Below are 13,715 nucleotides of genomic sequence, written 5' to 3'. Positions count from 1 at the left end.
TGATAGTTTCTGTTCTTTCCCCCTTTTTGTAAAGGGCAAGCCCATAGCCAGGATCTTGTTTCGGGAGGGGCTGAGTTTGATTCGGGGGGGGGGGGGGGGCTGAGTATGAGTGAAAGAGGGTCTACCCTAGCAAACCTTTTGTATCGTTACCCCAATACCCCCATGCGTATGGGATATATTGAGCATGGTGATCAGATCATGATATGAATAAACATAACAGTTTAAATAATGTACCAGTAAGGCCTTCTCGCAGACCACCCTGAGAATTTCCCCCCCCCCCCCCCCCCGGCTACATGCCTGGTAAAGGGTAATGATGGTGGCATCCTTGAGGTCTGCTGGGATTTTCTTGGTTGCCCACACTTTTTTAGTGAGCTGGTGAGTTGTTGTGTCAGCTCAGATCTACCCTCTTTAAAGATACCAGCAGGGATCCCATCAGGTCTGCTGACTTTGTGGCAAAACCATCAGTAAATATAGCATGGTCCCGTCGGTGTAAAGTTTTCCCAAGATCCATAAAAACCAGCCTCTCTTGTTTCCCCCTTATGGTTATACATTTGGAGCTCTGTGTGGTTCAGAGTCTGCAAGTATCCGCATATTAGCAGTCAGCAGGGATTTCTGGTGAAGTTTCAGGCTGGCTCTGGCAGTCACAAAGATAGGCGCTAAATATTTAAATCAATAAAGTTATCAATTAATTAGGAAGGGGGGGTTAATGGAAAGGGAAGACTTAGTTCCATTTAATTTTTGTCTTAATTAATTGGTTTAAGCTCTAATTTCAGCATTAAGTTAATTCCAGGAGGAAGATACTGATTAATTAAACCAGATAAAACACTAAAGAGCCAACATTGAGTCTGTCTCCATCCTTAAATAAACCTAGTTAGTCTGTAAGTGAGTCTATACGGTAGGATTAATGCAGCTCAGTACTATGGAATTATGGGAGTTGTAGCTCTAGTCTTCTTGATCAAAGAGTGCTCTCCTTAAACTGCAAATCCCAGGATTCATAGCATTGAGTTGTGGCAATTAAAATGCAGTCAAAGTGCTTTACTTCCAAAGATACCAGACTTGCAGTTGTCCTTTCCTGCATTCTTTTGCTTCCTACACCAAAGATATTATATAAAAATGTATTTGAGCGATCCAGCAAAGGATGATTTACGGCACTTGTCAGTTTGCAAGATGATCCATAAAACATTTTCTTTTTCTGTTATTGAAAAATAAACAATTGGCGAAAGATGATGCCTGCGTAATTTAATTTGTCCACATGATCACTATTGTTTTTACTATTTTGCCCCAAATTGGATTTTTCCCTTCCTCTTAAAACAAATTAAAAGCGAACATTGTGCATCTTAGGTTAATTAAAGACATATTGTAAACATAATGATCTCCCAATGAAAATGATAGACAATATAGCCACATTTGTCTTTTTTAACAAATACCCAGTATTAAGAAAATGTTTTGTCTTTCTTTTTAAATGCATGCAAAACTTTTTTGTTTCAGTAAATCCAAAACTAGCTCCGCTCAAAACGAGTTAAATCCCTAGTTTTTCCATTTTTAATTCTTGAATCATTTATCCATATTTTGTTTTGTTGCGACAGTGAAGTTTTTCCACCCAGGGACTGTTTCCCCATTTTGGCATTGTTCAGTGGGAGGGAATGCAAAGCATCGTTTGGAATGTTAAGCGCATTAATTGTCATTTAAAACATGTTTGTTTATTTGTTTCTAAACAGTGTGAGTGCATTAATCACAAGGTGATGGAGTTCTGGCAAGTTCCTTGGGGAATCAATTAGGTTTCCTTACAGATGGTGACAGGTGTTTACTGGCTACTTCTTAACAAGACTGTTCTGGTCACTCCAAGCCAATCAGAATAGATACTCCTAGTCTTCTCATTTGCTTCCCTTCCCATTTTCTGGACCGCCATGAGAACCTGTTAAAATATAATGCATATCGGAACATCGAAAGCCTGTTGGAAATGCTCAGAACAGGACGGCAGTTTTTTTCGTTTATGGTGGACGTGCCCAGTCACCCAGAAGTACTGGAAAGACATTCACAAAGAAATGCAGTTAATTTTTAATAAAAAAATTCCGAGAAAAGCGGAATACTATCTTCTCGGAATTGTTGTTGTTCATTCGTTCAGTCGTCTCCGACTCTTCGTGACCTCATGGACCAGCCCACGCCAGAGCTCCCTGTCGGCCGTTACCACCCCCAGCTCCCTCAAGGTCAGTCCAGTCACTTCAAGGATGCCATCCATCCATCTTGCCCTTGGTCGGCCCCTCTTCCTTTTGCCTTCCACTTTCCCCAGCATCATTGTCTTCTCTAGGCTTTCCTGTCTCCTCATGATGTGGCCAAAGTACTTCAACTTTGTCTCTAGTATCTTTCCCTCCAGTGAGCAGTCGGGCTTTATTTCCTGGAGGATGGACTGGTTGGATCTTCTCGCAGTCCAAGGCACTCTCAGCACTTTCCTCCAACACCACAGCTCAAAAGCATCAATCTTCCTTCGCTCAGCCTTCCCTAAGGTCCAGCTCTCACATCCGTAGGTGACTACAGGGAATACCATGGCTTTGACTAGGCGGATCTTTGTTGCCAGTCTGATGTCTCTACTCTTCACTATTTTATCGAGACTGGACATTGCTCTCCTCCCAAGAAGGAAGCGTCTTCTGATTTCCTGGCCACAGTCTGCATCTGCAGTAATCTTTGCACCTAGAAATACAAAGTCTGTCACGGCCTCCACGATTTCTCCCTCTATTTTCCAGTTGTCAATCATTCTTGTTGCCATAATCTTGGTTTTTTTGACATTTAGCTGCAACCCGGCTTTTGCGCTTTCTTCTTTCACCTTGATTAGAAGGCTCTTCAGCTCCTCCTCGCTTTCGGCCATCAGAGTGGTGTCATCTGCATATCTGAGGTTGTTAATGTTTCTTCCAGCAATTTTCACCCCAGCTTTGCATTCCTCAAGCCCCGCACATCGCATGATGTGTTCTGCATACAAGTTAAAAAGGTTGGGTGAGAGGATGCAGCCTTGCCGTACGCCTTTCCCAATCTTGAACCAGTCTGTTGTTCCGTGGTCAGTTCTGACTGTTGCTCCTTGGTCCTTGTACAGATCCCTCAGGAGAGAGGGAAGGTGGCTTGGGATGCCCATCCCACCAAGAACTTGCCACAATTTATTATGATCCACACAGTCAAAGGCTTTAGAATAGTCAATGAAGCAGAAATAGATGTTTTTCTGAAACTCCCTGCCTTTCTCCATTATCCAGCGGATATTGGCAATCTGGTCTCTGGTTCCTCTGCCTTTTCTAAACCCAGCTTGAACATCTGGCAACTCTCGCTCCATGTCTTGCTGGAGTCTTCCTTGCAGGATCTTGAGCATTCCCTTACTGGCCTGAGAAATAAGGGCCACTGTACGGAAGTTTGAGCAGTCTTTCGCATTTCCCTTTTTTGGTATGGGGATATAAGTTGATTTTTTCCAGTCTGATGGCCATTCTTGTGTTTTCCATATTTGCTGGCAAATGGCATGCATCACCTTGACGGCATCATCTTTTAAGATTTTAAACAGAATTACAGACAAGGAAATAACTCTCGACCCCAACGAAGATATCTTATTCATGTACCTCACAACAGCCTCCAGGATGGGTTTTGCAAAACTCTGGAAGCAGAAAGAAGTACCAGACAAATTTGAATGGATAAAGAAGATAAACGAAATTAAAAACATGGACAAACTAACTTTTTTACTTAAAAAAAAACACTGGTAACCCAATCAGACAGACAAACTGGTCGATAATAGATGAGTATATTGGAATTGGGTACAAAATTATTTAATGGAACTGAGGTAACAACAAACTGGAAAGAAGAAATATATAATATTAGACACTAAATAGAACGTATACGGACAGAATCAGAAGGAAGTCCTTTTTTATTTTTTTTATTTTTATTATTATTATTATTATTATTATTATTATTATTTTCTCTTGTATTTTTGGAATTTTTTCGGTATTTTTGGGTATTTTTTTTCTTCTTTTTTCTCTTGCACATATTTTTCTAATAGCTCACTTGTTTTTAGTCTCCTATCACTATCAATTTCCTACTTTACTATCTTCTTGATTATATTCCCCCTCTTTCGCTGTATTCAATAAAACTTAATAAAAATCTATTCTATATATATATATATATATATATATATATATATATATATATATATATATAAAATGCATATCATTGAGGGATATTCTTGGATCATCACCTTTGTGTCCCAGATGGAGAACATGGGTACTAACCTATTGTTGTAGTAGAGCCTGTTGGTAATGCTACAAGTGGTGGTATGGGTGGCAGAAGAGGGAAAAGGAGTGCTCAAGAGCTAGATGAGGAACAACAGAGGAAAAGGATCCAGGAGATACTTATGTCACCTACTGACGAAGATTCCTTCAAAGGGTTTTCTGAGAGTGAAGGGTCAATGAGTGAGGAGGAGGAAGGAGATTCAGTAGATGTGAATAAGAGAACTAAGAGGGTTACTCGGGAGCAGGAATCGGATGAGGAGTGACAGATGAAGAAGATTCAGGATATACTTACTGCTCCCACAGAAGAAGAGGGTTTCATGGATTTCTCTGGGAGTGATGGGTCTGGGAGTGATGGGGATGGGGATGGGGATGACTCACTGGATTGGACCAAGGTGCAAGAGGTTCGAGATGTATGTACTCAGCCAACGTCTAAGTGACACGTTTGCGGGGTTTTCTGGTGATGGAGATTGGCAATAGGGAGATACTGTGGAGTCCTGGGGAGAACTAAGTCTTGACGAGAGGTGGAAGAGTTGGAGGGATGGGTGTCGGCGTTCAGGTGTAGAAGCAAAGTCAGCTGTAAGGAATAACAACGGGGTGGAGGTCAGCTCATCATTGGATGATGAGGTGTAAGATAAAAGTAGGCACTGAAATGTAAGATCTTTGCAGAAGGCAAAGTGTTGGTTTTGTGCCTTGGGTTTTGTCGCTGCTGCTTTCGTGTTGGGTTTGGGTCCTGGATCTGCAGGTTGCTGCTACCATTCGTGTTACATCTCGGCTTGAATTCTCGTGAGTGCGGATTTCCCCTTCCTTGACTTCGGACTGCTTTTGACGACGCTGCCTACGTGGACTTTGGAACCTCGCAACTTTGGACTTGGCTTTCTTCGACCTCGGACTTCTTTTGACTATGGCTCTTGCTTCACAGCTCTTGTTTGTTCGTCCTTCATTTGCTGTGTTGTTTTGCATAACTTTGGAAGCAATTCAGTTTAATCTGGATCTTTTCTCTGGATAATCCAGATTATTACTTTAGTTTGTTTTTAAGATGAAACTTGCTGCTACTTTTGAGTTTTGACCAGGGACACTGAAGTAAGTGTCTCTGAGTCCCTTTGCTTTGTGTTAACAAACCATTCTTTTGGACATACTCCTGAATCTGGCTCTTTAAGTTGTCTGGGTTCTGACACCTATTGAGAACCAGCCTCCAAAGAAAATTAGGACACAAAAGAAAACCAAAGGAAAGTTGCCCAGGGTTCAGCAATTTAACATGACTACTTAACTGGCCATGTTAAATCAGCTATTAACTGGCCCAAGACAACCAAGGGATCTTCATAGAAATACAGAGAATGAAACACAATCTTAGTCCATCTATTAACTGGCCCAAGTCGTCTCCAAGTCGTCTCTGGCAGAAGAATGGCCTGCCTCAGGGGAGCGTGCTTGCTCCATCCATGTTCAACATCTACACAAATGACCAGCCACTGCCAGAAGGGACAGAGAGTTTCATCTATGCTGATGATCGTGCCATTACTGCTCAAGCAGGGAGCTTTGAGATGGTAGAACAGAAGCTCTCCGAAGCTCTAGGTGCTCTTACTGCCTATTACAGGGAAAACCAGCTGATCCCTAATCCATCTAAAACACAGACATGCGCCTTTCACCTTAAGAACAGACAAGCATCCCGAGCTCTGAGGATTACCTGGGAAGGAATCCCACTGGAGCATTGCAGCGCACCCAAATACCTGGGAGTCACTTTGGACCGTGCTCTGACCTACAAGAAGCACTGCCTGAACATCAAACAAAAAGTGGGCGCTAGAAACAACATCATACGAAAGCTGACTGGCACAACCTGGGGATCACAACCAGACACAGTGAAGACATCTGCCCTTGCGCTATGCTACTCTGCTGCTGAGTATGCATGCCCAGTGTGGAACACATCTCATCACACTAAAACAGTGGATGTGGCTCTTAATGAGACATGCCACATTATAACGGGGTGTCTGCGCCCCACACCACTGGAGAAATTATACTGCTTAGCCGGTATTGCACCACCTGACATCCGCCGGGAAGTAGCAGCCAATAGTGAAAGGACCAAGGCAGAGACATCTCCAGCTCATCCCCTGTTTGGGTATCAGCCAGCACGTCAACGACTTCAATCAAGACATAGTTTTCTTAGATCTACAGAGACACTCGCTGGAACACCCCAGCAAGCGAGAGTCCAAAAGTGGCAGGCCCAAACCCAGCACCTCAATTCATGGGTGATACCAGATGAGAGACTCCCCCCTGGGCACTCAGAAGACTGGGCGACTTGGAAGGCGCTGAACAGATTGCGCTCTGGCACCACAAGATGCAGAGCCAATCTTAAGAAATGGGGCTACAGGGTGGAATCCTCGGCATGCGAGTGCGGAGAAGAACAAACCACTGACCACCTGCTGCAATGCACCCTGAGCCCTGCCACATGCACGATGGAGGACCTTCTTGCGGCAACCCCAGAGGCACTCCAAGTGGCCAGATACTGGTCAAAGGACATTTAACCAAATACCAAATTTACAAAATCTGTGTGGTTTTTTTTTCTTTCCTTTTTTTTTCTTTTTCTTTTTAATCTTTGTGTTTGTTTTGCTCTGTTAGAATTGTAATACAATGGTTGCTGATGACACGATAAATAAATAAACTGGCCCAAGGCCACCAAGTGGTCTTCATGGAAATATAGAGAATTGAACCCAGGTCTCCCAATCTTAGTCCAACTCTTAACTGACCCAAGGCCACCAAGTGATCTTTATGGGCATGCAGAGAATGAAAACCCAGGTCTCCCAATCCTAGTCCAGCTATTAACATGTCCAAGGCCACCAAGTGATCTTCATGGAAATGCAAAGTATGAAACCCAATCCTAATCCAATTTTTAACTGACCCAAGACAACCAAGTGGTCTTCATGGAAATACTGAGAATGAAACCCAATTCTAGTCCAGCTATAAACATGCCCAAGGCCACCAAGGGATCTTCATGGAAATACAGAGAATGAAACCCAGGTCTTACAATCCTAATCCAGCTATCAACTGGCCCAAGTGATCTTCATGGAACTATGGAGACTAGGACTCAGAGCAATGGGTTGAAATTACAGGAAATGAGATGCCACTTGAACATTAGGATTTCCTGACTGTGAGAAGAGCTGTTCAACAGTAGAACTCACTGCCTTGGAGTTTGCTGGAAGCTCCTTCTTTAGAGGCTTTTAAACAGAGGCTGGATGACCATCTGTCAAGGATATTTTGATGGTGCTTTTCCTGCATGGTAGAAGGAGGTTTGACTAGATGGCCCATGTGGTCTCTTCTGACTGTATAATTCTATGATTCTATATAGAGAATTGAACCAGGTCTCCCAATCCTAGTCGAACTAATAACTGGTCCAAGGTCACCAAGTGGTCTTCATGGAAATACGTACAAAGAATTAAATCTAGGTCTCTCAATCCTTGTCCAATGATTAGAATCATAGAATCATAGAGAGAAGAGACCTCGTGGACCATCCCGTCCAACCCCCTACCAAGAAGAAGGAAAATCGCATTCAAAGCATTTCAAGTAGTCTTCATGGAAATACAAAGAATGCAACCCAGGTCCTCCAATCCTTGACCAGTACTCTATCCAACACAAGACACTACCTACAGCTTTCCATCAGTAGATGGTATCATCTTGGTTAACCCCACCCAAAGTACTGCCATTCTTCACTGACAGGATAGCATGTGTCTAGATGCAACAATAAGCCTGGAAACCAAGGACAACATAGGCAACTGGATGCATTTAGCTTGGAGAAGAGAAGACTGAGATCTTTAAATATCTGAAGGAATGTCATATAGGAGGTGGAGCCAACTTGTTCTCTGCTGCTCAAGAAACTATCACATGAAATATGGATTCAAGGGACAAGAGATTCCACCTAAATAGTAGGAACAATGTTCTACTATAAGAACTGCTTGGCAGTGGAATAGATTACCTTGGTTGGTGGGTCTACTAAAATAGGATTTGGGCCAATGTATCTTCCCATTCATAGTTTTCACAAATATACAAGGTGTTTCTGCTATAGGCACCCTATTATTACAGTGCCTTATCCTAATTGTACTATTGATTGAATTTGGCTTTGCTCATTTTGGAAGTGTGTTCCTCAGAAGGCTACGAAAGGCCTTTCCTTCCAGTTTATTACTATTTTGAATGTTGATGTATGTTTACTCTAGCAAGCATCACCAAAGTAAAACAGAAGCAATTAAAAAAGACCCACTTTGAGTCCCCCCAGGGGTGAGAAAGGCGGTATATAAATACTGTAAATAAACTGTAAATAAATATTGTGTGGATCATAATAAATTGTGGCAAGTTCTTGGTGGGATGGGCATACCAAATCACCTTGTCTCTCTCCTGAGGAATCTGTACAAGGACCAAGTAGCAACAGTAAGAACTGACCATGGAACAACAGACTGGTTCAAGATTGGGAATGGTGTACGACAGGGTTGTATCCTCTCACCCAACCTATTCAACTTGTATGCAGAACAGATCATGCGATGTGCGGGGCTTGAGGAATGCAAGGCTGGGGTAAAAATTGCTGGAAGAAACATTAACAATCTTAGATATGCAGATGACACCACTTTGATGGCAGAAAGCGAGGAGGAGCTGAGGAGCCTTCTAATCAAGAAGAAAGCGCAGAAGCCGGGTTGCAATTAAACATTAAAAAAACCAAGATTATGGCAACAAGAATGATTGACAACTGGGAAATTGAGGGAGAAAATGTGGAAGCCGTGACAGACTTTGTATTTCTAGGTGCAAAGATGACTGCAGACTAGGTCTGGGTAACAACGGAAAAATTTGTTTCTAAAATCGATTCGTTTTTTGGGGGTTTTTGTGTTTCGATATTTAAAAGAATTCCGAAATTTTTCTTTTAAAAAGTTCGATATTTACGAAATTTCGTAAATGTTAAAAAAAATTACGAAACATTAATGAAACAAATACGAAACAATAACGAATCGATTCGTTAATGGCGGACGCGACAGCGCAATACGCTAAAAAACCTCCAAATGGGACAGGGGGAACTTCTGAAGCTTCCCTCTCCCTCTGTTGTTGACTGTTGGTGTGATATTATAATTTTTTTCACTAATTAAACAAAAAACAACTATAAAACTTGCCCCAGACATGCGGAAATAATAACGAAACGACCTCAAACCGATAATGAAACGAATACATAACGAATCCGAAGCATTTACGAAATGAATTTAAAAATTCGTTTCGTTTTTAAGTTGCTCCAGAATGGTTCGTTATCGCTTCGTTATAAAAAAAATAACGAATTTTTAACGAATTACGAATTAACGAAACGAAACCGCCCAGCCCTACTGCAGACGCAGACTGAAGCCAGGAAATCAGGAGACACTTACTTCTTGGGAGGAGAGCAATGTCCAATCTTGATAAAATAGTGAAGAGTAGAGATATCACACTGGCAATGAAGATCCACATAGTTAAAGCAATGGTATTCCCCATAGTCACCTATGGATGTGAGTGCTGGACCATAGGGAAGGCTGAGCAAAGGAAGATAGATGCTTTTGAACTGTGGTCCTGGAGGAAATTCTGAGCGTACCTTGGACCACGAGAAGATCTAACCAGTCCATACTTCAAGAAATAAAGCCTGACTGCTCATTGGAGGGAAGAATAGCAGAGGCCAGGATGAAGTACTTTGGCCACATCATGAGAAGAAAGGAAAGCTTGGAGAAGGCAGTGATGCTGGGGAAAATGGAAGGAAAAAGGAAGAGGGGCCGACTAAGGGCAAGATGGATGGATGGTATCCTTGAAGTGACTGGATTGACCTTGAAGGAGCTGGGGGTGGTGACGACCAACAGAGAGCTCTGGCGTGGACTGGTCCCATGAAGTCATGAAGAGTCGGAAACGACTGAACAAATGAACAACAACAAAATATTGTGGATTGCAATAAAAGTGTTTGGTTCAACATAAAAAGAAAACAAAGCATTGGGACAGCTACAGGCTGCTATGAGTACTAACAATTCTTTGCACTCCTTGAATGAGCACAGAAATAATAGGACTTCTGTTCAGTACCTCACCATGACTAGAGACTAAAAATAATAATTAAGCAAAATGAGATTGATGCTAAATGTTCGAAGAGGCCAAGTTCTCCAGGCAGGGAGAAAAGCACATCTATAGATACCCTTCGGTGGGGTTTGCGTTGCGCTCTGTGCATCTTGAAGACGGACCGCTCATATTCAAAGGCACAATTAGGTTTGACAAATACTGCCCGGCAAGTCCCATTATGCCCATAATGTGGATTCTAGGACATAAGAAAATGATCGGCATTAAACTCAAGCAGAGAGCATAAAGCGGCCCAATGTGGTCTTAAGCGTGCCTAGGAGGTGTGATGAAGCATCATTGTCTAATGTACCCTTATGATCGCTGCTGAGAGAACGAACGAGGGGAAATGGGCATTACTTGCACAGCACTACATACGCAGTGGCATAAGCACACCGAACCCATACATCTGGTCAAAACAGGAGTCTTTGTGGCATGGATTGAAATGAATAGTGCAAACACAATTGGACTTGCATTTTTAGATAGATCAGAGGTGAGCAATTGTGGTCAGGGGCCAATTCCCTATCCCCAAGGACCACACAGACCAAACGTGCCAAAATACCTCCATTTTTCCCTTCTGTTTCTCTCTCAAAATGGGATCTTAACACTTCTAGGGACTTTGATGAAAACAGAGGAGTTGGGGCCATTGAGAACTGGGGCATTTTCTGCTTTCCCTCTGCATGTAGCAGTTTTTCAGTATGGTTTTCTGGAGGACCCAGAAAATGAAGTTCAACAGTGACAAATGCAAGATACTCCACTTAGGCAGGAAAAATGAAATGCAAAGATACAGAATGGGGGACAATGCCTGGCTCAACAGCAGTACGTGTGAAAAAGATCTTGGAGTCCTCGCGGACAGCAAGTTAAACATGAGGCAACAATGTGATGTGGCGGCAAAAAAGCAAATGGGATTTTGGCCTCTATCAATAGGAGTATAGTGTCTAGATCTGGGGAAGTAATGCTACCCCTCTATTCTGGCTTGGTTAGACGACATGGAATATTGTGTCCAATTCTGGGAACCACAATTGAAGAGAGATATTGACAAGCTGGAATGTGTCCAGAGGAGGGTGACTAAAATGATCAAGGGTCTGGAGAACAAGCCCTATGAGGAGTGGCTTAAGGAGCTGGGCATGCTTAGCCTGAAGAAGAGAAGGCTGAGAGGAGATGTGATAGTCATGTATAAATATGGGAGAGGAAGTCACAGGGAGGAGGGAGCAAGATTGTTTTCTGCTTCCTCAGGCCGGTAGCCAGGATTTCAATTCGGGGGGGGGGGGGGGCTGAGTATGTTTCAGGGGGGCTGAGTCTGAGTGAAAGAGGGTTTACCCTAGCAAACCTTTTGTATCGTTACCCCAAGACCCCCTTGCATATGGGATATATTGAGTATGGTGATCAGATCATGATAGGAATAAACATAATAGTTTAAATAATGCACCAATAAGGCCTTTTCACGAACCACCATGAGAATTTCGGGGGGGGGGGGGGGCTGAAGCCCCTCAAGCCCCCCCCCCCCCCTCAAGCCTCCCCCCCCCCTCCGGCTACATGCCTGTGCTTCCCTGGAGACTAGGATGCAGAACAATGGCTTCAAACTACAAGAAAGGAGATTCCATCTGAACATAAGGAAGAACTTCCTGACTGTGAGAGCCGTTCAGCAGTGGAACTCTCTGCCCTGGAGTGTTGTGGAGGCTGCTTCTTTGGAAGCTTTTAAACAGAGGCTGGATGGCCATCTGTCAGGGGTGCTTTGATTGCAATATTCCTGCTTCTTGGCAGCGGGTTGGACTGGATGGCCCATGAAGTCTCTTCCAACTCTATGATTCTATGATTCTATGACCCAAGTTTGTCCGTGCCTGATCTAACATGATGGTTTGAAATGAGGACTGAAGGCCTTGTAATGTAAGATCCATCCAATAAGGACTAAACATTGACCCTCTGAAGCGATTAAGTGTTTATTTCTAGCATCATCTAGTGGATAATAGAAGCAGAAAAGGCTTGACTGACCATAGATGGGAGAACTGAGAACTGTTACACAACAAACTCCTTAATCCCGTGTCCCACCAGCCGAGTTTATTTTCTGCTCACCATTTGCGCAGCCTCTCCTCCACCAATACATTGGTTGGATCCCTTGGAATTCTTTGCAATGAGGAAGGGAGGAGACGCCATAGTAACTTCCACCCTTCATAAAGTCATTTATTTTGCTACGAGATTTACAGCAATGTCGGATACAGGGGGAAATCTGCCATAAAATAGGCATTGACAAGATTATAAAATGGCAATAAAATAAGCCATAAGGCACAGCTGGGGATTTATATCTGCCACCTGTTCCCCGCACATTTTTGACTCCTTCAAAACCTTCCAGAATATATATTCCATACAAAAGGCGGATGCGAAGGCCCCCTCGCTGCCTTGTCTCTGCCTCTCCACTCCCCAGGCTATATACACATGCATATGGATTTATGATGTACTGAATGTCAAGCAGAGGCGCCATTTCTTGGTTTTGGATTTCCTGCGCGGGTGGACTAAGCAGCCTTCGGGAAAACCATTCCCATTCATTGTTTACAGCTCATCCCATTGCATTAACAAATTATAGTAGATTCTCAGTTATCCGGAACTCAAGCAACTGGAAGTCTCAAGCAACTGGCAAAAAAAAATCAAAGCAGTAGTAAAGGTTAAAGGTAAAGGTTGTCCCCTGACATTAAGTCCAGTCACGTCTGATTCTGGGGTGTGGTGCTCATCTCCATTTCTAAGCCGAAGAGCCAGCGTTGTCCATAGACACCTCCAAGGTCATGTGGCCAGCATGACCACATGGAGCACCGTTACCTTCCCGCAGGAGCGGTACCTATTGATCTACTCACATTTGCATGTTTTTGAACTGCTAGGTTAGGAAAAGCTAGGGCTGACAGCGGAAGCTCACACCGCTCCCTGGAATCGAACCTGTGACCTTTTGGTCAACAAGCTGAGCAGCTCAGTGCTTTAACCCACTGCGCCACCACAGTAGTTCTACAAATTAAAATCAACTTTCAGTGGAAATGTCACATTCACTTTGTCTTGAAAGGGGCCAGGCTTAGCACAGCAGATTAAACCGCCAAGCTGCAGATTGAAAGGAGATTCCATCTGAACATGAGGAAGAACTTCCTGACTGTGAGAGCCGTTCAGCAGTGGAACTCTCTGCCCCGGAATGTGGTGGAGGCTCCTTCTTTGGAAGCTTTTAAACAGAGGCTGGATGGCCATCTGTCAGGGGTGCTTTGAATGCAATATTCCTGCTTCTTGGCAGAATGGGGTTGGACTGGATGGCCCATGAGGTCTCTTCCAACTCTATGATTCTATGATTCAAGTCTGGGTTGGGGTGAGCTCCCACCATCAGGCCCAGCTTCTGCTCATCTA

This window comes from Anolis sagrei, chromosome 9 (genome assembly GCF_037176765.1).
Source record: "Anolis sagrei isolate rAnoSag1 chromosome 9, rAnoSag1.mat, whole genome shotgun sequence".
In the NCBI taxonomy this organism is placed as follows: domain Eukaryota; kingdom Metazoa; phylum Chordata; class Lepidosauria; order Squamata; family Dactyloidae; genus Anolis; species Anolis sagrei.
Note: the sequence above shows the minus strand (reverse complement) of the source record.